The sequence below is a fragment of the Budorcas taxicolor genome, chromosome 5 (genome assembly GCF_023091745.1).
Source record: "Budorcas taxicolor isolate Tak-1 chromosome 5, Takin1.1, whole genome shotgun sequence".
Classification (NCBI taxonomy): domain Eukaryota; kingdom Metazoa; phylum Chordata; class Mammalia; order Artiodactyla; family Bovidae; genus Budorcas; species Budorcas taxicolor.
The window spans coordinates 9,440,368-9,464,880 of record NC_068914.1 but is presented as its reverse complement, the minus strand read 5'-3'; positions in this window follow the sequence as shown (position 1 = coordinate 9,464,880).

Sequence of the window (24,513 nt, the reverse complement as noted above, 5' to 3'; positions counted from 1 at the left end):
GGGAGATAACATGATATGAATTATTTTAAATATTCAATAATTCATTTTTTACCATATATACCCCATCATCTTTATTTGTTATCGAGGTAAAATTTAAATTAAAATACATGTGCATATTTTAAATTTTATTTTTCACATCTTGGAAAATATTTTTTGTAGTAAATATCTTCCTAAGTCTTAAAGATGACACAGAATTGATGAGCAACACCAGCCTCTCTCAAGCAAATTGTCAAAGCTTAAATGGAATAGGTTTCTAAAATGGTCACTAGGTCAGAAGTATCTGCTTATTTAAGTGTCTGCTTAAGAAGCCAGGTGCTCAAGTGCTAATGCATTTATTGATGACATGCATATTGGTTAACTATTGAAATCTTCTTTATCAAGATGTCACAGTTGTCATTTTCCTCTTCTTCTACTCCTTCCTTGTAACAGCAAAGAAAAAAGTCAGAAAAGCCTGAATTCAGCTTTGATCTATGGAAAAGCTAATTAAGGCAAAATAAAAGATAAATAACTAAGAGTGTGAATAAATACTTTGTCCCCAATAAGTTATGCTATTTATTTGGAGTTGGTTTTATAGTCCCATATGGATTTTCTCTCCCTGACAGAATATCTATTATAGCAAACGTTAATTTATAATACAACAGAAATTGTTTCAGACTACAATTTCATGAATTTAAGATATTATCTTAATTAGTAGACTATCTATTACATAATTAGGAAAGTTGGAGGTTTTAAAAGAAAGGAAGGTTGGACAACCACAGGGTTGTATACGTAATACTGAAAATAACTGTATTAAAAAATGTCAATTGAAGAAAATAAATCATATGTCCCACCTTCCATTGTAGTCAATATTAATTATGTTCCATAACTGTTTCCCAGTATATTCATTTTGAGTATGATATTTAGTTGCTAAACCACGGTTTGTTTTTGGGGATACTTAGTAGTTGCAAATATCTATGCCTTGTTCTTCTCCTCAATGGATGGTTTACATCTAAAAGAATAGTGATTATTTATTTCCTGTAGTACAGTATGAAATATGCTATGAAAGAGGTACAAACCAGGTTTAGTAAAGAAAATATTTCTAAGGAAATGCACAAGAAGTGTGAAGGAACACAGTGAGGAAAGGATGCCCAAATGGAGTGGCCAGAGGATATGGCAAGAAATGAGGCTGAAAATGTCAGTGGGAAGAAACACCTTTGAAGGGAACGTCTGACATCCCCCCAAAAGAAAAATATTTATCATAGGGGTGATCAATATTATCGGGGCTTTTAAATATGGAATTAACATAATTGGACTTCTGTTTGAAATGGAAAAGAGTAGCACATATGTCATATTTCGGTTGGGGTAGCAAGTGATACTGAAAATAAATTAGAAGTGGTAATCCAGGAAAAAAATCTTGGGAATCCAAAATAGAAAATTCAATCGTCTCTTAAAGTACAGTCTTTAGAAAATACACACAAATAATATGATGGTGTAATAATTTATTAATTTAAGAAAAACATATAAACTTCTATAAATCAATTTATGTGAAGAGGAATTATTGGATGGAAAACCTTAAAATATTCATGATATTTATTCTTAAAGGCAAAAACATAAAAAATAAAATTGCAGTTAAATTGTGATAGCGAAGTAAAATATCAAAAAGTTAAACTCATAGTAAAGTGTGGATCCTTGGGAAAGTTATAAATGTGAAACATAAAAGTGAAAGGGAATTCTTGGTATAAAATGAGCATTGTTAAATATATTGTAAAGCAATTTTATTTCTGTATTATTTTATGAAGTTTGTGTGGCATGGTTTTTCCCCAAAATTTCTACTTAAAATATCCAGAATGATGAGAAAACATAAACCACTTAAATATATTTTGTTAACCAATCCTGCAAATAAGGACATAGAGTGCTTGCTCAAGCATAGTTTTCATTTTCACTTACTATTTAAGGTATTTGTATGTTTAAACTTTGCATGGATTTTGTAAGTAATTAACAGCTCCATATCACTTTGCAGATGGTCCCTGAATGGTTGGTTGATTTATTTTTTAAAATAAGAATAGCATTTATTTGTCTAGGTCTGAAGTACTTTATGAAGAACAAAGTAATAAATATTATTACTATTTATTTACATATAATATATATGTACAGTATGTTTACATATATTATTTTATTATGGTTTTTTAAGAGCTGTTATTATCATTAATGATCAAAGTTATTAATAATAAAAATACAGAAATTTGGAGTCATCCTTTATTTCTCTTTTTCAAACCTGTTTAAAACGTTTGTCACCTTTACCTTCAAATACACCCAGATTCCATTGACTATATACCATCACCAGCTCCCTGCTGTGAGTCCCATTTTCTTTGCTGAACTATTGAAAACTACTTCTAATCTTGCTCTACAAACTTCCAGTCCATTGTCTACATAGCAGCCAGTGTGATCCTTTAAAATAGTGAATTATTTAATGCTGTTCCCCTAATTAAAAGTTAGCAATCATTTAGCATTCCAAACTATAAAAAAGCCAATGCACTTAGAATTAACTTCAAAGTCCTGATTCCCTCTCTAAATTAGATTTCTTCTGCTCTGTTTGCCAACTTTGTTATAGCCTCTTGACATCTTTAGAGTTCTTCCAGCTTGTCAGCTATAATACTACATTGGAATTTTTGCATTAGATGTTAACTCTAATTAGATTTTTGCCCCCAGATATGTGCCTGGAAAACCACATCATTGTCTTCAAGATTGTTCAAAAACCACCTTCTCAAAGGTTGCTCATGCTACTTGAAATTGCACACTTAGCATTCTCCATCTTTTTTTCCTCTATTCATTTTCCCCATAGCTTTTATTATTTTCTAACCAGTCCATTCTGAAGGAGATCAGCCCTGGGATTTCTTTGGAAGGAATGATGCTAAAGCTGAAACTCCAGTACTTTGGCCACCTCATGCGAAGAGTTGACTCATTGGAAAAGACTCTAATGCTGGGAGGGATTGGGGGCAGGAGGAGAAGGGGACGACAGAGGATGAGATGGCTGGATGGCATCATTGACTCGATGGATGTGAGTCTGAGTGAACTCCGGGAGTTGGTGATGGACAGGGAGGCCTGGCGTGCTGCGATTCATGGGGTCGCAAAGAGTCGGACACAACTGAGCGACTGAACTGAACTGAACATCCTAAATTAGTTTTTAACGTATATAGTGTATAATATTCATCATCTGCCCACAATGAGAACATAATTTTCACAAGGCAATGATCTACAACTGTTTTATTCAATGATACAAACCAAATATTTAGAAGCAGGATGATAATACAATAGGTGCTTAGAACACACGTGTTGAGTGACTACATGAGTGAATTAATAAATAAAGGGGTATTCTATAACACTCCAGATCTGTTCAACTAACCAACTCTGGAACTGCACTACTTCTGGACATTTTATGAGGAAATGACTTTCTCATTCCTTAAGAACTAGGTAATTGTTTTCTATTACCTATAGCTGAAATGCTCTGAGATGACAGATAATACCTCATTTCAAACACTGCTCAGTTAGATCCTAGTAAAAGGAACCAAAACAGAAAGTTAAAATGCATAGATTTTGTACTCATGTATTTTAAAAAATGATCATGTTAAAATACGTCAGATATCTAACACCACAACTCATCAATATTGAATACATGAAAAAGAAAAAAAAATGTCTAATTATACAAGATCGGTGATCTTGCAACCAGATGCCACTTCTTATAACAACAGATGTCACAGATGATATAATGAATTCCTACAACTATTTCCAACAAAATAGTTAAAGCAATCTCCAATTAGGTTTGATGCCATACAGCTGTTTTTCCTAATGCATAAAAGCTAATTTTCCTTACTTCATATGACAATAATTGCTATTTTTGGAACTGTCTTAGTGCACCTGACAACCCAGATTCACTTAATTCAATTGCTGTATTGATTATAAAAGACTAATGTTTTGGAAAGCCTCAGAACCATAACTTGTTATCTGTGCACCTATAATTGTCCATACTCTACATTCTTATGGCTCCTTGCTGGCTCAGATGGTAAAGAATCCACCTGCAATGCAGGAGACTGAGTTCGATCCCTGGATCAGAAAGATCCCCGGAGAAGAGAATGGCTACCCACTCCAGTATTCTTGCCTGGAGAATTCCATGAACAGAGGATCCTGGCTGACTCCAGTCCATGGGGTCACAATGAGTCAGACATGACTGAGCAACAAGTGCTACATTCTTAAAATCATAGATGTTCACATGTTATTTTATACTTTTCTGAAGACTGTATACCTTGGAATATTTTTCAATGATATGTCCTCCTATTCTACTGTGCGTGCTTGCTAAGTTGCTTCAGTCATGTCCAACTCTTTGTGACTGTATAGGCTGTAGCCTGCCAGGCTCCACTGCCCATGGGATTCTCCAGGCAAGAATACTGGTGCAGGTTGTCATGCTCTCCACCAGAGTATCCTCCTGACCCAGGGATTCAATCGGCATCTCTTATTTCTCCTGCATTGGCAGGCAGGTACTTTCCCGCTGCTTGGCAGTTAATCATGTGGTGACTTGCCCCATTGATCTACAATCATCATACAGACTAAATACCTGTCCAACCAGTCTATGTAGAGTGAGATAATCTATGAAGTAATATTTAACCTCATCAATTGATGACACTATAATTCAACTGTCCTAAAAATGGAAGAATCAGTCAACAAGTATTTAATTTCAGAGCTCAGTGCTACACTGGTTAACATGAATGACTAAAAGCTACTTACACGGTAGGCTATTTTGAAGTTTCAGACCAAAAGATGAATATAATGGGCCATGAAAATTAAAAGGATCAGTGACTAGTATAGCACAAACTTTTATTTTTAAATTTGTAGATGAGAGCTATCAGGGTAAAATTTTGACTTGAGTGGTGGTATAAGAGCTGGATTTGAAGAAGCTGTTGAAGTTTTCTGAGATGGTGGAAAAGCATACCAGGCATCGAGTAGTTAAAAAGCACACAAACAAAAAGGATAATCAGAGAACTACTCAAATGTTTGTGATGCCAGAGAGAATATGAAATATCTTACATTTGTGCATACTTGTATGTAGGTTGTGGATAGATAATAAATTTACTCAAATATTGGAAAATAAATGTATTATTAATACTAAAAATAAATCTAAGTTTTGTAATTTAAGGCAAAAAAGATTTAGCAGAAAACTGGCACAAAATGAATAATAATGATTAGGAAAAAATAAAAGAAACAAGTGGATCAAATTGACAGGCATATAACAATGATCCCAGAGGAAAATGGAAAAGTTCTTGACCTAGATTGTGAAATGACGTTTAAGCAGAATAAATGAACTCGAGTCAATTCAATGGAAAAAAATCACTGAATATCTAAATAAAGTGTGACTTTATCAATAAACCAGTCAAAGAACATCAGTTCCAATCACTACCACATATTTTAAACTATTAAATATAATAATCCAAAAACATCTAGAAAATTAGATGCTGTTGTTGTTCAGTTGTTGAGTCATGTCTGACTCTTTGTGACCCTATGGACTGCACCATGCTAGGCCCTCCTGTCCCTCACCATCTCCTGGAGTTTGCCCAAGTTCATGCCCATTGCCCATTATCATTGTGATAATGAAAACTGAATACTAAATACCTAGTTTTAACACTTGCTCTTTTCCATATTTTTTTCATGCCTTTAAAAATAAAGTATTAAATTCCAGTTATTCAAGGCCAAGACATTGAAAAAATTGTCTTTTCAAAGACAAAAATCATACCAACAAACAAAATTTTGGAAAGTGGTTCAGTAATTGATACCTAACTCATTAAGTCTGATATAAAAAATGGTTAAGTGTTTCATGGCTGACTCAAATAATCAAGCTCAATGTAGCTTCTGAAACAGCAAATATTCAAGAACTAGAGAAATAAGATACTTCAGAGAAAATTTTATAGCATTAAATTTATTTACCAGGAAAATAGAAAAAGAAAAGAAAATACGGCCCATACAAAATTTTTAAAAAGCAGTCAATAGAAACTATTCTTGAGCAAGCCCAGATGTTGAACTTTTACTAGATGACACTTCAAAGCAGCTATTTTAAATAAAGGAACTAAAGGAAACAATGTCTAATGAGCAAAATTCAACTAGTATTAATCTGAACTAGACTGTTATATACTAAGCTGTTAAGTATAATACTCAGGTCAACCAATAAAAAACTAAAGATAGAGTATATAGAAATGCAATTGGATTTTATCTATTGACCTCACTGAATTAATGTTTTACAAGTACTTGTTCTTAAATCATTGAAATTATATAAAATGACATCTGCAAGGAGGGACAGTTTTATTTCTTCTTTCCCAATGTGTATGTCTTTTATGCAATTTAGAGTAGTCCTGGAAGAGGGCATGACAGCCCACTCCAGTATTTTTGCCTGAAGAATCCCGTGGACAGAGGAGCCTGGCAGGCTACAGACTATAGGGTGGCAAGGAGTAGGACATGACTGACACGACTAAGCAGCTTAGCACGCAAGCACAGTGCTGCCTTATCAGAGGGGGATGTATTCCAAGACCCCCACTGGATGCCTGAAACTATGCACAGTATGGAACCTTGTACACGCCATGCTTTTTCCTGTACATACCCACCTGTGATAAAGTTTCATTCACAAATTAGGCACAATAAGAGATTAACAATAATAATAAAATAGAAAAATAATAATATACTGCAATAAAAATTATGTGAGTGTAATCTCTTTCTCTCTAAAAATACCTTATTACTCAGAAGTAAGGCCTTTTCCTTCTTAACCAAGCACTTGTCACTCACCCTGGCTCTAACTTTGGCAGTTTGAAGTACAACCAGTAAAACTAGCATGAATTTCTTTTTACTTCTCCACAAATTCACTGGCAGAAGATTCACTGTTCCAGTAAATCCTACTGAACTCAATGTACATTTTTTTTCTCTCCTTATTAAGTTGAGAACCTTCACTTTTTCACTTCTGACTTCTCTTAGGCATATCTGAGTTGCCAGCATCACTAGTCCTGTGATTTGAGATCAATGCTAGGTAAAGCAAGAATTACCTGAACACAAGCACTGAGATGCCTTGACAGTCAATCTGATGAGAGCTGCTAAGAGACAAATGAATGGGATACACTTTGTCAAGGATATGATTCATGTCCCGGTTTGAGGGGGATGGGTGTGTGACGTTTCATCCCTCTGTTCAAAACAGGGTGAAAATTTAAAACTTGTGACTTTTTCATTTATAGAATTTTCCATTTAATATTTTGGATTTTTTGAACAAAGTGAAACCTTGGAAAGTGTACCTGCAGAGAAGAGAGGACTACTAGACACTTAAATTTTTTGACCTATTAAATGTTTTTTTTTAATTCACTCTCTTTGACCTTTATAATTTTTAGAAATTTTTATATTTCACTCAAGTTTTAATTTCTTTTTCTAACATCTGAGAATTTAAATCAAATAATCTTTGGTCATTATGTTGAACAATACTAGAAACAGATCTATTTCCTATTCTGTCCTCAACAAATTTAGAATGAATCATAATATTTTTGTTTCTTTTTAAAGTGTAGCATTTTAATTCCTTGAATGAAATTTATCACTTCATTTTCAGTGAATTGTTCTAGGGCTTACTATATACATTTAAACTTATCAGAATCAGCTTAAGATTTATATTAACAATCCATTGAAGCAAAAAATGGTACTACTATAAAGTTCTATTCTCTTCTTTTTGTGCTAATATTGCTATACATATTATATTGATATATGCTACAAACTATTATATTGTAATAATGTTTACAATTATTACATTGTGTTAATTGAAGAAGCTCAGATTAAAAGAAAATGAGTATATATTTACAGGGCTTTTTATATTTATTTTCCTGTTTACCACTTATGGTTCTTTTCATTTGTCCCTGTGGGTTTCAGTTACCATTTGACTTAGTTTCCTTTACAATATAGCTTTGCTCCCATCCACTTCCTTTCTTTTATTAGCAAATATATTTTATATTTTAGATCCCTGATAATGCAGTTACATAGATTTTGTTTTATGCAATTGCTTTCAACATCAGTTAAGGGAAGAAAGAAGAAAAATATAAACTTGTACTATCTTTAATAATTGCCTAACTATTTTAACAGTGCTCTTTGTATTTTCATGATTTGCCAGCCCTATTATTGACTGATCTTTCAAAGACCTTTGCTGCAAAGTTGAACAAAGATATGGTGCAGTAACTAAAATTTGGCAAATTGGGTCATTGCCGATGGTTTTGTCTGGGCTCCAGAATGAACACACAGGGAGCAGAACTGCCCTAGCCGGCCCACAGATATACAACCTGAAGTGAAGTCACCTCAGCTGAACTGCAGATCTGTGAGCATGAAAATAAATGTCTATTTTTATATGTGACTGTGTTTTGTGCTGGCTTATTTTACAGTGAAATTGAGCAACAAATAAAAAAATCTATCAAATATGTAACATTTAAAATATCATAAATAGCTCTACATGCAAATGCATGTCTATATATTGTGGAGTTCAGATGACCTCAGTCATCTGAGAAGCTACACGGAAGTACATATTGAATGGGCAAATAAGTTGAAGAGATGGATAAATAAATCAATAGAAAAATAACTAGATAACACCCTAGGGCATGCTTTAAAAGGTACATGAGCAGTTAACAGAGAAAATTAGAAAGCTGACCTTAGAATTTCAGCACCTTGTCAAAATCAACATAAGCAAAATGATGTAACCCACACTGCCTCTTGCCCCAGATGGCTTATTTCCACATCAAAGAGCAGTATGAATACATCTGTCAGATCCTGCAAGACAGGAAGAAACCAGCAGACTAAAGGAATCTTGAAATTGTTGATTTGACTTCCCAGCCTTGGCCTACTAGAAAGGATTTGAAATGCATGGTATGCAAGATAATCCTCAGTATACACACACACACAGGTGATTAAGTCAATCTTAGGAGAAAAAACCCAAGTGACCAATAAGCATGTGAGAAGGTATTCACTCTTCTTAATAAAGAGGTCACTACAGTATTCTTCAGATGCAGAATTTTCAAAAAATCTGTCAATACAATGATAAGGACTATCATTTTACTGTGCCATTGGGAGTATGAATTTTTATCCATATTTTGGGGGAGAATATGGTAATATATCTAAAGATGAAGATGCATATAGCCTATGATTCACCAATTATTTGTATATAAACTCTATACTAAGCATTTCACAAGGGTAGAATGGGACTTGTATATGAATATACATACAAGCAGTTAATCACAAAGGCATTGAAATCAAATAAAATGCCCAACATGATGGATGGAGGAGCCTGGTAGGGTACAGACCATGGGGTCGCAAAGAGTAGGACATGGCTGAGCAACTTCACTTCTCTTTCACTTCTTGAAAAGAAAAGAACATAAAGTGAAAGTGAAGTCGCTCAGTCATGTCCGACTCTTTGCGACCCCATGGACTGTAGCCTACCAGGCTCCTCTGTTGATGGGATTTTTCAGGCAATAGTACTGGAGTGGATTGCCATTTTCTTCTCCAGGGGATCTTCCCAACCCAGGGATTGAACCCAGGTCTCCCGCATTGTAGACAGATGCTTTGCCATCTGAACCACCAGAGAAGTCCTAAAAGAACATAATACAATATGAAATACCATGAAGCTGTGAAAATATACTCAAGTATGATGACATGGATGGGTATCTAAATATAAGACTAAGAAAATAAACACCTTCAAAATAATAACATATATTAAGTAAATGAAATACACATATATTAAAATCCTAAAAAATGTGTTATTATGCCATTCCTCTTTCAAAATAAGTGTTTAACTCTTCTTAAGAAAGAATATTGATATGGTCAAGAAGAGGTAAAGAGAGAGATATAGATATTTTTACTAAAGTTATTTGACACAGGATGGTTAAAATACACTCATATTATTTTTTCTACTTGATATTCTGAGATATTTTATAAAATATTAATAGAAAAAAGGAAATATAAAGGAAGTATTTTTCACCTGTTAGTATTTCATCCAGCTCCCATGTTGAACTCTTTTTTAATAGTTTGGATTTTTAGTTTTAATTTTTTGGATTATTTGTACATGGATAATATTAACAAAGCTAGTGGAGGTGATGGAATTCCAGTTGAGCTGTTTCAAATCCTGAAAGATGATGCTGTGAAAGTGCTGCACTCAATATACCAGCAAATTTTGAAAACTCAGCAGTGGCCACAGGACTGGAAAAGATCAGTTTTCATTCCAATCCCAAAGAAAGACAATGCCAAAGAATGCTCAAACTACTGCACAAATGCACTCATCTCACATGCTAGTAAAGTAATGCTTAAAATTCTCCAAGCCAGGCTTCAGCAATACGTGAACAGTGAACTCCCTGATGTTCAAGCTGTTTTTAAAAAAGACAGAGGAACCAGAGATCAAATTGCCAACATCTGCTGGATCATGGAAAATGCAAGAGAGTTCCATAAAAACATCTACTTCTGCTTTGTTGACTATGCCAAAGCCTTTGACTGTGTGGATCACAAGAAACTGTGGAAAATTCTGAAAGAGATGGGAATACCAGACCACCTGACCTGCTTCTTGAGAAGTCTGTATGCAGGTCAGGAAGCAACAGTTAGAACTGGACATGGAACAACAGACTGGTTTCAAATAGGAAAAGGAGTACGTCAAGGCTGTATATTGTCATCCTGCTTATTTAACTTATATGCAGAGTACATCATGAGAAAGGCTGCACTGGAAGAAACACAAGCTGGAATCAAGATTGCCAGGAGAAATATCAATAATCTCAGATATGCAGATGATACCACCCTTATGGCAGAAAGTGAAGAGGAGGTGAAAAGGCTCTTAATGAAAGTGAAAGAGGAGAGTGAAAAAGTTGGCTTAAAGCTCAACATTCAGAAAACGAAGATCATGGCATCCGGTCCCATCACTTCATGGGAAATAGATGGGGAAAGAGTGGAAACAGTGTCAGACTGTATTTTTGGGGCTCCAAAATCACTGCAGATGTTGACTGCAGCCATGAAATTAAAAGACGCTTACTCCTTGGAAGAAAAATTATGACCAACCTAGATAGCATATTCAAAAGCAGAGACATTACTTTGCCGACTAAGGTCCATCTAGTCAAGGCTATGGTTTTTCCAGTAGTCATGTATGGATGTGAGAGTTGGACTGTGAAGAAGGCTGAGCGCCAAAGAATTGATGCTTTTGAACTGTGGTGTTGGAGAAGACTCTTGAGAGTCCCTTGGACTGCAAGGAGATCCAACCAGTCCATTCTAAAGGAGATCAACCCGGGGATTTCTTTGGAAGGAATGATGCTAAAGCTGAAACTTCAGTACTTTGACCACCTCATGTAAAGAGTTGGCTCATTGGAGAAGACTTTGATGCTGGGAGGGATTGCTGGCAGGAGGAGAAGGGGACGACAGAGGATGAGATGGCTGGATGGCTCACTGACTCAATGGATGCGACTCTGAGTGAACTCCGGGAGTTGGTGATGGACAGGGAGGCCTGGCGTGCTCCGATTCATGGGGTCGCAAACATTCGGACACGGCTGAGCAACTGACCTGAACTGAAACTGAACACATGAAAAGATGCTCAACATCACTCATTAGCAGAGAGGTGCAAATCAAAACCACAATGAGGTGCCATTTCATGCCAGTCAGAATGGCTGCTATCCAAAAGTCTACAAGCAGTAAATGCTGGAGAGGGTGTGGAGAAAAGGGAACCCTCTTACACTCTTGGTGGGAATGCAAACTAGTACAGCCACTATGGAGAACAGTGTGGAGATTCCTTAAACAGCTAGAAATAGAATTGCATTATGACCCAGCAATCCCACTGCTGGGCATACACACTGAGGAAACCAGAATTGAAAGAGACACATGTACAACAGTGTTCACTGCAGCACTATTTATAATAGCCAGGACATGGAAGCAACCTAGATGCCCATCAGCAGATGAATGGATAAGAAAGCTGTGGTACATATACACAATGGAGTATTACTCAGCCATTAAAAAGAATACATTTGAATCAGTTCTAATGAGGTGGATGAAACTGGAGCCGATTATACAGAGTGAAGTAAGTCAGAAAGAAAAACACCAATACAGTATACTAATGCATATATATGGAATTTAGAAAGATGGTAATGATAACCCTGTATGCAAGATAGCAAAAGAGAGACAGATGTATAGAAGAGTCTTTTTGACTCTGTGGGAGAAGGTGAGGGTGGGATGATTTGGGAGAATGGCATTGAAACATGTAAATTATCATATGTGAAATGAATCACCAGTCCAGGTTCAATGCATAATACAGGGTGCTTGGGGCTGGTGCACTGGGATGACCCAGAGGGATGGTATGGGAGGGAGGTGGGAGGGAAGTTCAGGATGGGGAACACATGTACACCCCTGGCAGATTCAAGTCAATGTATGGCAAACCAATACAAGATTGTAAAGCAAATAATAATAATAATAATAATAATAATTAAAAGTAAATAACTATTAACTAAAAGTGAAGTTTGGAAACAGCAGTTGTAACTAAAGGGAGAGTGAAATAATTTAGGAACATATGTTAGATTTCTGAAAGATGTGGGTAGTGCAGCTGTGGGGTCTGACGATAGATTACGGGGAGTTATAAGCCATGAACCATATATATATATATATATATATGAGAAATAGGTTTTCTCAATTGAATGTCCAAATAAATGTTTCTTGTAAGGTACAATATTGAAATGGATAGTGCTATTTCACAGTAGTAATTTCAAAGTAATACAAAGTTTTTAAAATAAAAAGTCTTTATTTCATTAAACAAATAGCTTAATCCTACAGCATGTCATACACAACCAAGGGGAAATAATACAATTACATAAAAATGAATAAAATATTTACATTTTCATAGAAGCCACAAAGAAATGAAATACAGGACTGACTTAATATGACATAAATAAAATGGTGTGACTTGTAATTTGGGCGTGGTATAAGAGATATGATTTTCTAGTAGTAACGTCAAACAAAAGGACAAGGAAAGGAAAGATAAGCTCTTTCCATCTTACTTCATAGGGCTTAAGAAAATACACTAGACACAACTGAGGAACACATCTGAGGAAACTGGAAAGAAATATTGTCTTCAGTGAAAACAAAAAAGTGATAACGAAGACCAAACAATAAGCAGGCTGAGACCATAGAATGATGTGTCAGTCATGAGAGAGAAACACTAACAGAAGGGTTCAAGACGGAGCAAATTAGTGGAAAATTCTGTTGGGACAAACAATATAGAAGTCTACACTGTATACAAGTGATGGAACACAAGGAAAAAGAACTTAGCATATGTTTTACAATGATAAATGGTGATCAGTATAAACTCTAAGGATTCTGCTATATCCTGAAAGTAATTCTTGAAGGTTGTGATTTTAGTATGAGGGTGTTTTTTTTCTTAAATAAGAGAAGGGTCATATGACAGGGGAAGCCCTGGCTAGCAGACTGGAGTGGATGCATTGCCTAGTACCTCTTGTTTTGATAGAGTGATGCAGAAGGGTGGAACTGGTTTCATTCATTCAGAAGACATTACTGGGCACCCGCTCCACTCTAGATACTGTATAAAAGCATTAAAAATACACCAGTCAGTAAAACCAAAAGTAGATCTTCAATTTTAGAGTAAAGATGGATAAAACATATTATGAAGATAATGTGTAATGACAAGATGTGCTATAAAGACAGAAATGATGATAGATATTGACAGAAATGGGAGGAAGTTGATATCTCTGGTTAGGTAATTATAGAAAACACCACCTTCCTTCCTGGTCACCACCATCACATTTATGTCCATAAAGTGACATATGAACACAGCTAGCCTTAAAGCAGAGTGAAAAAACACAATGATATTGAGAAGAACTGCTTCAAACAGGTAAAACATCAAGTGAACATTTCTAGAGGTTAAAGAATGCTTGGTGTGTTCAAAAACCAGAGTTCAGTGTGACTGAAGTAGAGTGCATGAAAGTGAGAGAGGTAGGTGTTGAGTTCAGAGAAATGGAAGCACAGAGTTAACTAATAAGGGGAGGTTAAGTCGATATAAGGATGTTAGCATCTGCTTGGAGTAAGACTGGAAATTGTATGGGGGTTCTGATAAAGAAGTAACACTTTCTGTCTTAGATGGAAGGCTCTAGCTATTGTGTTGGTATTAGACTTCTGGGGAGCAAAAGTGGAAGCAGAGACACTAACAGTGACCAGAACCTAGGCAAGAAATGATCATGGACTGTAGGTGGTGAGAGTAGTAAGTGGTTGGAGTTTGGATGCATTGTAAGGGTACAGCCAAAACACTTTCCTGATGTTTTACATGCAAGAAAAAAGAGAGGAGTAAAGGAAGTTACCAAAGTATCAGAATAAGCCTTATTTTATGCCAAGTATGCCATCTTCTATACAACTCCTTTGAATGTTTTGGCCTTCTTTTGGAATGACTATCATTTTACATCAGTTCAATTCAGTTCAGTCACTCAGTCGTGTCCGACTTTTGCTACCCCATGAACTGCAGCATGCCAGGCCTCCCTGTCCATCACCAACTCCCAGAGTCCACCAAAACCCACGTCCATTGAGTCGGTGATGCCATCCAACCATCTCATCCTCTGTCGTCCACTTCTCCTCCTGCCCTCAATCTTTCCCAGCATCAGGGTCTTTTTAAATGAGTCAGCTCTTCCCATCAGGTGGCCAAAGTATTGGAGTTTCAGCTTTAGCATCAGTCTTTCCAATGAACACCCAGGACTGATCTTCTTTAGGATGGACTGGTTGGATCTCCTTGCAGTCCAAGGGACTCTCAAGAGTCTTCTCCAACACCACAGTTCAAAAGCACCAGTTCTTCAGCACTCAGCTTTCTTTATAGTCCAACTCTCACATCCATACATGACCACTGGAAAAGCCATAGCCTTGACTAGATGGACCTTTGTTGGCAAAGTAATGTCTTTGCTTTTTAATATGCTATCCAGGTTGGTTATAACTTTCCTTCCAAGGAGTAAGTGTCTTAATTTTATGGCTGCAATCACCATCTGCAGTGATTTTGGAGCCCAGAAAAATAAAGTCTGACACTGTTTCCCCATTTATTTCCCATGTAGTGATGGGACCGGATGCCATGATCTTCGTTTTCTGAATGTTGAGCTTTAAGCCAACTTTTTCACTCTCCTCTTTCACTTTCATCAAGAAGCTCTTTAGTTCTTCTTCACTTTCTGCCATAAGGGTGGTGTCATCTACATATCTGAGGTTATTGATATTTCTTCCAGCAATGTTGATTCCAGCTTGTGCTTCCTCAAGCCCAGCGTTTCTCATGATGTGCTCTTCATATAAGTTAAATAAGCAGGGTGATAATATGCAGCCTTGATGTACTCCTTTTCCTATTTGGAACCAGTCTGTGGTTCTATGTCCAGTTCTAACTGTTGCTTCCTGACCTGCATACAGGTCTCAAGAGGTAGGTCAGGTGGTCTGATATTCCCATCTCATTCAGAATTTTCCACAGTTTCTTGTGATCCACACAGTCAAAGGCTTTGGCATAGTCAACAAAGCAGAAATGGATGTTTTTCTGGAACTCTCTTGCTTTTTTGATGATCCATCAACTGGCATTTTGTTGGCAATTTGATCTCTGGTTCCTCTGCCTTTTCTAAAACCATCTTGAACATCTGGAAGGTCATGGTTCACGTACTGCTGAATCCTGGCTTGGAGAATTTTGAGCATTACTTTACTAGTGTGTGAGATGAGTGCAATTGTGCGGTAGTTTGAGCCTTCTTTGGCATTGCCTTTCTTTGGGATTGGAATGAAAACTGACCTTTTCCAGTCCTGTGGCCACCTCTAAGTTTTCCAAATTTGCTGGCATATTGAGTGCAGCACTTTCACAGCATCATCTTTCAGGATTTGAAATAGCTCAACTGGAATTTCATCACCTCCACTAGCTTTGTCTAATCTAAATGTCTTCAGCTCCAATGAGTAACTAATGAACTGATTGTCTAATGTTGCATTATTAAATAACAATGGTAAAAAGAAAAGGAAACTAAATTTGAACAAAAATTAATTTTGACTCCAATCTTTACAGATTATAACTTCTCCTACCTCTCTGGTAATCTCTCATCTAAACAATGGGGAAATTTAGGACTATAAAATCAGAGCTAAAAATGTATTCCCACTATCAATAGAGCTACTACTATGAGACCTTCAGCATCCTATTTTTTTTTTTTTTTCAGCCTAATGGTACTTCCCCTTTACCATGTTGGCTGACATGATACAGAACATTTGTTACTGGAACCCAGAAGTGTGGAATGCATATCCATTTTTGTTTGACTTGTTAGCAGCATCGCCTGTATCATTCTTGTCAAAGACCCTGGTGATCTTACCACACAGAAATTAAACGATTTTGAAGCTTATGCAACACTGCACTTCGGCTTTTCTTATCTCCTGACTCAGTCTCTATAATTTTATTCAATATCATGAAGATTCTTCACAAGGTTGAAAGAAGGTTTGATAAATTATTTTATTTAAAAATACAGATCACACGGCCATCCTGTGAAAGGTAATGGAAGATCATCAAAGGACAAAAGTACTACTGGCAGTCTGTCGCCTGTTGAAGGACAGATACTTTGCACAATATTTCAGTGAAGTGTTTTCCTCAAAGTTAAAGGGACTGTGCATAATGTGTGAGTATCCTCTGGGGTTTTTTCAGGTGCAGTACAAACTGCTGAATTTGGGGATGCTCCCTAGTGAAACAATAAACCCCCACTAAGGAGCAGTGTGCCTCTAGCTTGGAACCTATTGGTTCCAAGAGTTGGGAAATCCAGAATTGGGAAAAATAAAAATACTCTCTGAGTCAGCTGTCCTGCATCCTGTGACATTAGGGGTTACAAGATTAGATACTGCTGTCTCTTTCCAGCCACCAATTTGGAGCTCATGGGGAAGGGTACAGAAGAGGAAAGCATCATAATTCCTGGTTGTGGTATGGTCTTTGAGGCTCTGCCACAGCTGCTACATTTAATCCAGACAACAGGGCTTGGAAATGTGCTTTTCTGTCTTTTTATCTGTATTCCTTGTATTTCCAGATATTTTACTGACCATTGTGTTTATTTTGGCGTCTTGAAATCAATAATCCTAGCACTTCTATTTATTAGTAGACAAAGGTTATGTATTTTATTAAACTGTTAACAGATATTTAGCAGTTTAACTACTGTACAATGCTGACAATATATCTTTATGTTCTGATCATCAGAAAAGAGTCTACTTAAATTGTTGTGTCCCTATCTTAAAAAAATAGATTATAGAAGGATTGTACCTTAAATCTGCTCAGTCTCTTTAACTTTTTGTTCATTTTCTAAAATGAAAATGACAGTTTCCTGGTGGACATTAAAATTCAACATAAAGAAGCATTATCATATACCTTTAATTAAAATCCTTACAGACGTGATGTTCTTAATGAAACTTCAATTCAATCTTTTAAAAGCACAGTCAAAACAAAAATCACAGAGAAAGAAAGAAAATCACACTGTAAAAGAATCACAGTGCTGCATTTTAATTTTATTTATTTTTAAACGTTAAGATTGAGTTTCATAGACATTGAGTAACTTGTTCGGGTTTAAAGGTAAGTGAAAGACTTAGGATCCAAGATGAAGAACTCCTGAATCTAAGACCCCTACATACTTCATTCTACCATGTCTCTAAGCCAAAGGCTGGGGTCTACCAAGCACGTGTGACAAACACTCTTATTCTTTGCCCAAAGACACTGCTCAAATCCAAGCTATGAATGACATCAGCCATCCACACAGATGAAAATCTGTCACTGATTTTTTTATTTCAAAGACATGAAAATAGTAAGTGTTCATCTATCAATTATAAACAAAGAAATGCCAGGCAAAACAGAGAAGGCATGCCTTGGTACCTATGCAAAATTAAATTCTGCTTAACTACAGGGTCTTCTTTACAAAATGCTGTTAGCAGAACTAATTAAAACATGTTTATTGCAGTAGAGATGGAAGTTCAACTCACCTGTGACAATATAGGAAGCAGTTACAATGACAGGATCTGATTGACACATCCAGAGTTCTTATTATCACCGAGGAAAAACAAGATTTCCTGGGACATATTAGTACATCGATAATTCTGATGGATGTGTGGGGATATCACGAAAAAGACTTCCTACTACTCCTAGGTAGCCTCTGAATGCTTGCTGGCACTCTGTCTCTAGGAATGATGAACCTGGCGAAATTGGCTGCTGACCTTTCTGAGTGTCCTTAACAGTGCAATACCTCAGATGTAAGAAAAAAAAAAAAAAGAAAGAAAGAAATTGATAGTTTGATTTATAATTAAAAAATGAAATTGGCCATAATATTTTGAAATTATATTCAGTATAATTTGAAACAACATAAAATGGAAGCACCTTATTAACAGAAATCCAGTGACCAAAAAAGACCATCAATATGATGAGAAGAATATTATTTCAGGTCTATCTCTATGCACGTGAACAGAAGATCAACAAAGATGATTTTGGTGAAGTGTTTTTTACATTTAGCTTTAATCCAAATGAGAGAAACAAAAAATTATTTCTGATTTAAAACTAAAGTGATCACTAAATTTGAGATAAATGCTTGTCACTTGGAGTCAACTGATGTTCTAAAGTTAAGGGGAAAAAATAATTTTATCAAACATTGCTTTAACTAAAATTAACCACAGTTTAATTTTAGAGACTCCCTACTTACTTTCTACTTTGAAGTATTAACAAATTAGCACTCTTATCCTTCCTTCCACATTCCTTTCAATATCATTTAAAGACTATCAGTCGGTCAGTTTAGTTGCTCAGTCATGTCCGACTCTTTGTAACCCTATGGACTGCAGTATGCCAGGCTTCCCTGTCCATCACCAACTCCTGGGGCCTACTCAAACTCATGTCCATTGAGTCGGTGATGCCATCCAACCATCTCATCCTCTGTTGTCCCCTTCTCTTCCCGCCTTCAATCTTTCCCAGAATCAGGGTCTTTTCCAAGGAGTCAATTGTTCTCATCAGGTGGCCAAAGTACTGGAGTTTCACCTTCAGCATCAGTCCTTCCAATGAAGAGTCAAGACTGATTTCCTTTAGGATGGACTGGATGGATCTCCTTGCAGTCCAAGGGACTCTCAAGAGTCTTCTCCAACACCACAGGTTCAAAAGTATCAATCATTTTTACTTCATTGCCAAGATTTATACACACATTATATTTTGCAAACTTAATTCATTGGTTGTTTAGCTTCAGTATCATATTAACATAAACTGAAGGTTAACCTCCTATTGATTTACCACAACTTCTTTAATGATCATTTTCTTGAATTTCTTCATAAAGTACTTTTACTCCAGAAGCAACTATATATATATATAGTTTATGTAGTGTGTGTATATATAAGTGAAAGTGAAAGTCTGTCGCTAAGTCATGTCCAACTCTTTGCAATCCCAGGGACTATAGCCTGCCATTCTCCTCTACCCATCGGATTTCCCAGACTAGACTACTTGAGTGTGTTGCCACTTCCTTCTCCAGGAGATCTCCTGACACAGAGATTGAACCTGCATCTTTGATGTCTCCTGCATTGGCAGGCAGAGTCTTTACCACTGAGCCACAATAAGATGTGTGTGTGTATATATACACACATATACGTATACATATATATATATATACATATATACATATACATATACACACACATATATATACATATATATATATATATATATATATATATAATTTTTAAACACTTGAGAATATGACTGTTTACAAATTGTTATCTTTGGTCACCCTTCCTTGCTCCTAAATTTTATGGATATTGTACAATTTACAACTTTCTTCTGGGATTAAACACTGTCAGTTCAGTTCAGTTCAGTCGCTCAGTCGTGTCCGACTCTTTGAGACCCCATGAATCACAGCATGCCAGGCCTCCCGGCCCATCACCAACTCCTGGAGTTCACTCAGACTCACATCCATTGAGTCAGTGATGCCATCCAACCATCTCATCCTCTGTCGTCCCCTTCTCCTCCTGCCCCCAATCCCTCCCATCATCAAAGTCTTTTCGAGTCAACTCTTCGCATGAGGTGGCTAAAGTACTGGAGTTTCAGCTTTAGCATCAGTCCCCCCAAAGAAATCCTAGGGCTGATCTCCTTCAGAATGGACTGGTTGGATCTCCTTGCAGTCCGAGGGACTCTCAAGAGTCTTCTCCAACACCACAGTTCAAAAGCATCAATTCTTCGGCACTCAGCTTTCTTCACAGTCCAACTCTCACAGCCATACATGACCACTGGAAAAACCATAGCCTTGACTAGACGGACCTTAGTTGGCAAAGTTATCTCTCTGCTTTTGAATATGCTATCTATGTTGGTCATAACTTTTCTCCTAAGGAGTAAGCGTCTTTTAATTTCATGGCTGCAATCACCATCTGCAGTGATTTTGGAGCCCCCCAAAGTAAAGTCTGACACTGTTTCCACTGTTTCCCCATCTATTTCCCATGAAGCAATGGGACCAGATGCCATGATCTTCGTTTTCTGAATGTTGAGCTTTAAGCCAACTTTTTCACTCTCCTCTTTCACTTTCATCAAGAGGCTTTTTAGTTCCTCTTCACTTTCTGCCATAACGGTGGTGTCATCTGCATATTTGACGTTATTGATATTTCTCCTGGCAATCTTGATTCCAGCTTGTGTTTCTTCCAGCCCAGTGTTTCTCATGGTGTACTCTGCATATAAGTTAAACAAGCAGGGTGACAATATACAGCCTTGACATACTCCTTTTCCTATTTGAAACCAGTCTGTTGTTCCATGTCCAGTTCTAACTGTTGCTTCCTGACCTGCATACAGATTTCTCAAGAGGCAGGTTAGGTGGTCTGGTATTCCCATCTCTTTCAGAATTTTCCACAGTTTCTTGTGATCCACACAGTCAAAGGCTTTGGCATAGTCAATAAAGAAAAAATAGATACATATTAGATTAGTGCAAAATTAATTGTGATTTTGCATTGTTGAAATTTGCCATTTGATATTGGAATACATCCTTAATATGTGTGGTTATGTTATACATCATTTTAATGTACATTTCTTACTTTATGTTTCCTTCCTAATAACATTATTTGATATTTATTTTATACTTATTTTAGGCCAAGAAAATTATGTTAGACAAAAAGCAAATTTGAGTGATTTTCTTATCTGAGTTCAAAATGGGTCTTGAAACAGCCGAGACAACTCACAACATCAACAATACATTTGATCCAGGAACTGCTAAGGAAAATACAGTGCAGTGGTGGTTCAAAAAGGTTTGCAAAAGAGATGAGAGCCTTCAAGATGTGAAGCACAGTGGACAGTCATTGGAAGTTGAGTATGACCAATTGAGAGGATCATTGAAGCTGATCCTCTCACAACTACATGAGAAGTTGCTGAAGAACTCAACATCAACCATTCTGTGCTCATTTGGCATTTGAAGCAAATTGGAAAGGTGAAAAAGCTCGATAAGTGGATGTCTCATGAGCTCACTGAAAATAAAAAAAATTGTCATTTTGAAATGTCATCTTCTCTTACTCTATGCAACAGGGAACAGAGAATCCTCTGGGATTGTGATGTGCCACAAAAGTGGATTTTATACAAAAACTGGTGATGACTAGCTAGCTCAGTGGTTGAACTGAGAAAGAGCTCAAAAGCACTTCCTAAAGCCAAATTGCACCAGAAAAAGGTGATGGTCGTTGTTTGGTGATTTGCTGCCAGTCTGATCCACTACAGCGTTCTGAATTCCAGAGAAACCATTATATCTGAGAAGTATGTTCAGCAAATCAATAAGATACACTGAAACCTTCAATGCCTGCAGTAACCACTGGTTAACAGAAAGGGTCCAATTCTTCATCAAGAAGAACTGATGAAGTTAAACAAATTGGGCTACAATGTTGGCATTCATTCCCTAATAAAAATATTCTAGATTATTATGTAAAAAAGGAAAGAAATTCCATCTTATAGGACTTTTTACCAACTATTAGATTGGTACAATGGAGAAGGAAATGGCACCCCATTCCAGTACTCTTGCTTGGGAAATCCCATGGATGGAGGCGCCTTGGTAGGCTACAGCCCATGGGATCGTGAAGAGTTGGACAAGACTGAGTGACTTCATTTTCACTTTTCACTTTCATGCATTGTAGAAGGAAATGGCAGCCCACTCCAGTATTCTTGCCTGGAGAATCCCAGGGACCGAGGAGCCTGGTGGGCTGCCATCTATGGGGTCGCACAGAGTCGGATGTGACTGAAGTGACTTAGCAGCAGCAGCAGCAGCAGCAGGTTGGTGCAAACATAACTGCAGTTCCAGACCATTAATTTTAAATCATTATAAGTATGATCAAACAAATCTTTATTATTCAAAATATGAACCATTGCAATCAACACATTTTTGCCAATGAGAAGTGTTTACTCCTGTAGCATAAACATCTGTGCTTAGGGATTCAATGAACTCTTAGAAGGCATTTTCAGCCTCTTGTTGCTCGTGGAAGTGTTTTCACTGCAAAAACTTGTTGAGATGCTTAAAAAAATGATAGTCACTTGGCAAGAGGTCAGATAAATACGGCAGATGAGGCAAAACATTGTAGCCCAATTAAACATTGTGGAGAACTTTAAAGTCACCTTGAGTTTTTCTGCTGGTAAAGGACTTTCTGCCTCTGTGCTTATTACTTTCTCTGTGTGTGTGCTCACTCATGTCTGACTCTTTGCAACCCCATGGACTGTAGCCCACCAGGCTCCTCTGTCCATATAATTTTCTAGGCAAGAATACTGGAGTGGATTGCCGTTTTCTACTCCAGAGAATCTTCCTGACCCAGGGATCAAACCCACATCACTTGCAACTCTTGCATTGGCAGGAAAATTCACTGCTTCCCTGTCCTTGGTGATTCACAGGGAAGCCTGGCATGCTGCAGTCCATGGGATCGCAAAGAGTCGGACACAACTGAGCAACTGAACTGAACTCAATGCCACCTGGGAGTTTCCTTATTACTTTAATACTTACAGTTAAATAACTTAACTGCAATATATTTTTCTTATCCATAATTCTTAGTCACATTTTTTTCTAGAACAAATAATATTCTTGAATTACAGTCAATTCTTTTCTTCAAGAATATTCTATTATAGCCTTCCTCTTATTTCTTACATTTTATGACTTTTTTTAAAAAAATTAGGGTTAACTACCTTGAAATTCAATAGCTTGCCCTCCACATTTTTTACATTATGTTCTTAGTCACTCGGTAGAGTCTGACGCTTGCAACTCCATAGACTGTACCCTGCCAGGCTCCTCTGTCCATGGGATTCTCCAGGCAAGAATACTGGAGTGGGTTGCCATTTCCTTTTACAGGGGATCTTTCTGACCCAGGGATCAAACCCAGGTCTGCTGCACGGCAGTCAGACTCTACCGACTGAGCTACGAGGGAAGACCATCTTTTATATTATCTCTAACTAATTTGAATTGTTGTTCTGCATTCACTATAAGTATCTCAAGTTATTTATTATTAAGGTGATTTGATTTTCAATAGGAGTCCTGCTGAATTGTACATTTATTCACTTTATTTGAGTCAAGTGTTTCTTCTTCCTACCCTTTAAAGAATCCTGATTGTCTGTTCACCAGATCATCCTTTTCTTGGGCTGTTGTTGCTCAATCTTTTCATACTTAATGAAAAGTTGAGCCACACTGAAGAGCTGCTCCTCACTACTGTAAGTCAAGCCACCTCTACTCTGGGCTGTCTCAACATATTACCCACTTACTTTTGTAATGTTTTTCAGTACCCTTCAATTCATGAGATATTATGTTGGTTAATAAGTTTATTAGCATAGTTTTGACCCTTCTTTCCTCTTCCCACCCATGCCACCTTTAATATTTGAGCTTAAATCCATTAATGCAGAAAGTTGTTTAACCAACGACTGCATAAAATGCTGCCCAAATATTTTGGCGGTGCCATCAGCAAGATGACAAAACAGAGTTGAGCATTTTTTTTTCACATAGAAATTGACATCTACTCATGGAACAAAATAACTACATGAGAACTCAGGAATCCAGGTGAGAGATTAAAAAATCCAAGTGCAACATGGAAATGAGAAAAGATGCAGTGAGTTGGGTAGAAAAGACAACTTTGCAGCTTCACTTTATTCTTACATTTTCCCATAGCCCTTACAGTGAATATTATGGAAGTCCTAGAAGAACAGAAAGAGAAAGGGACAGAAAACTTGCTTAAAGAAACAATTACTGAAAAATTTGGAATTTGAGGAAGGAAATGGATATTAAAACTCATAAAGCTTAAAAGACCACATATATATAGAATCTGAAGAGACTTGCACAAAAATATGTTATAATCAAACTGCAAAAATAAAAAAGAGAACTTGGAAAACACTACAACTGTCTTGCAACATACAATAGAACTCCTCTCTAACTCTTTAGTAAATTTTGGCAGGCCAGGACTAGGGGAATAATATATTCAAAGAACTGAGAGAAAAAAACTGCCGACCAAGATTAGTATACGTGGTAAACCTTATCCTTT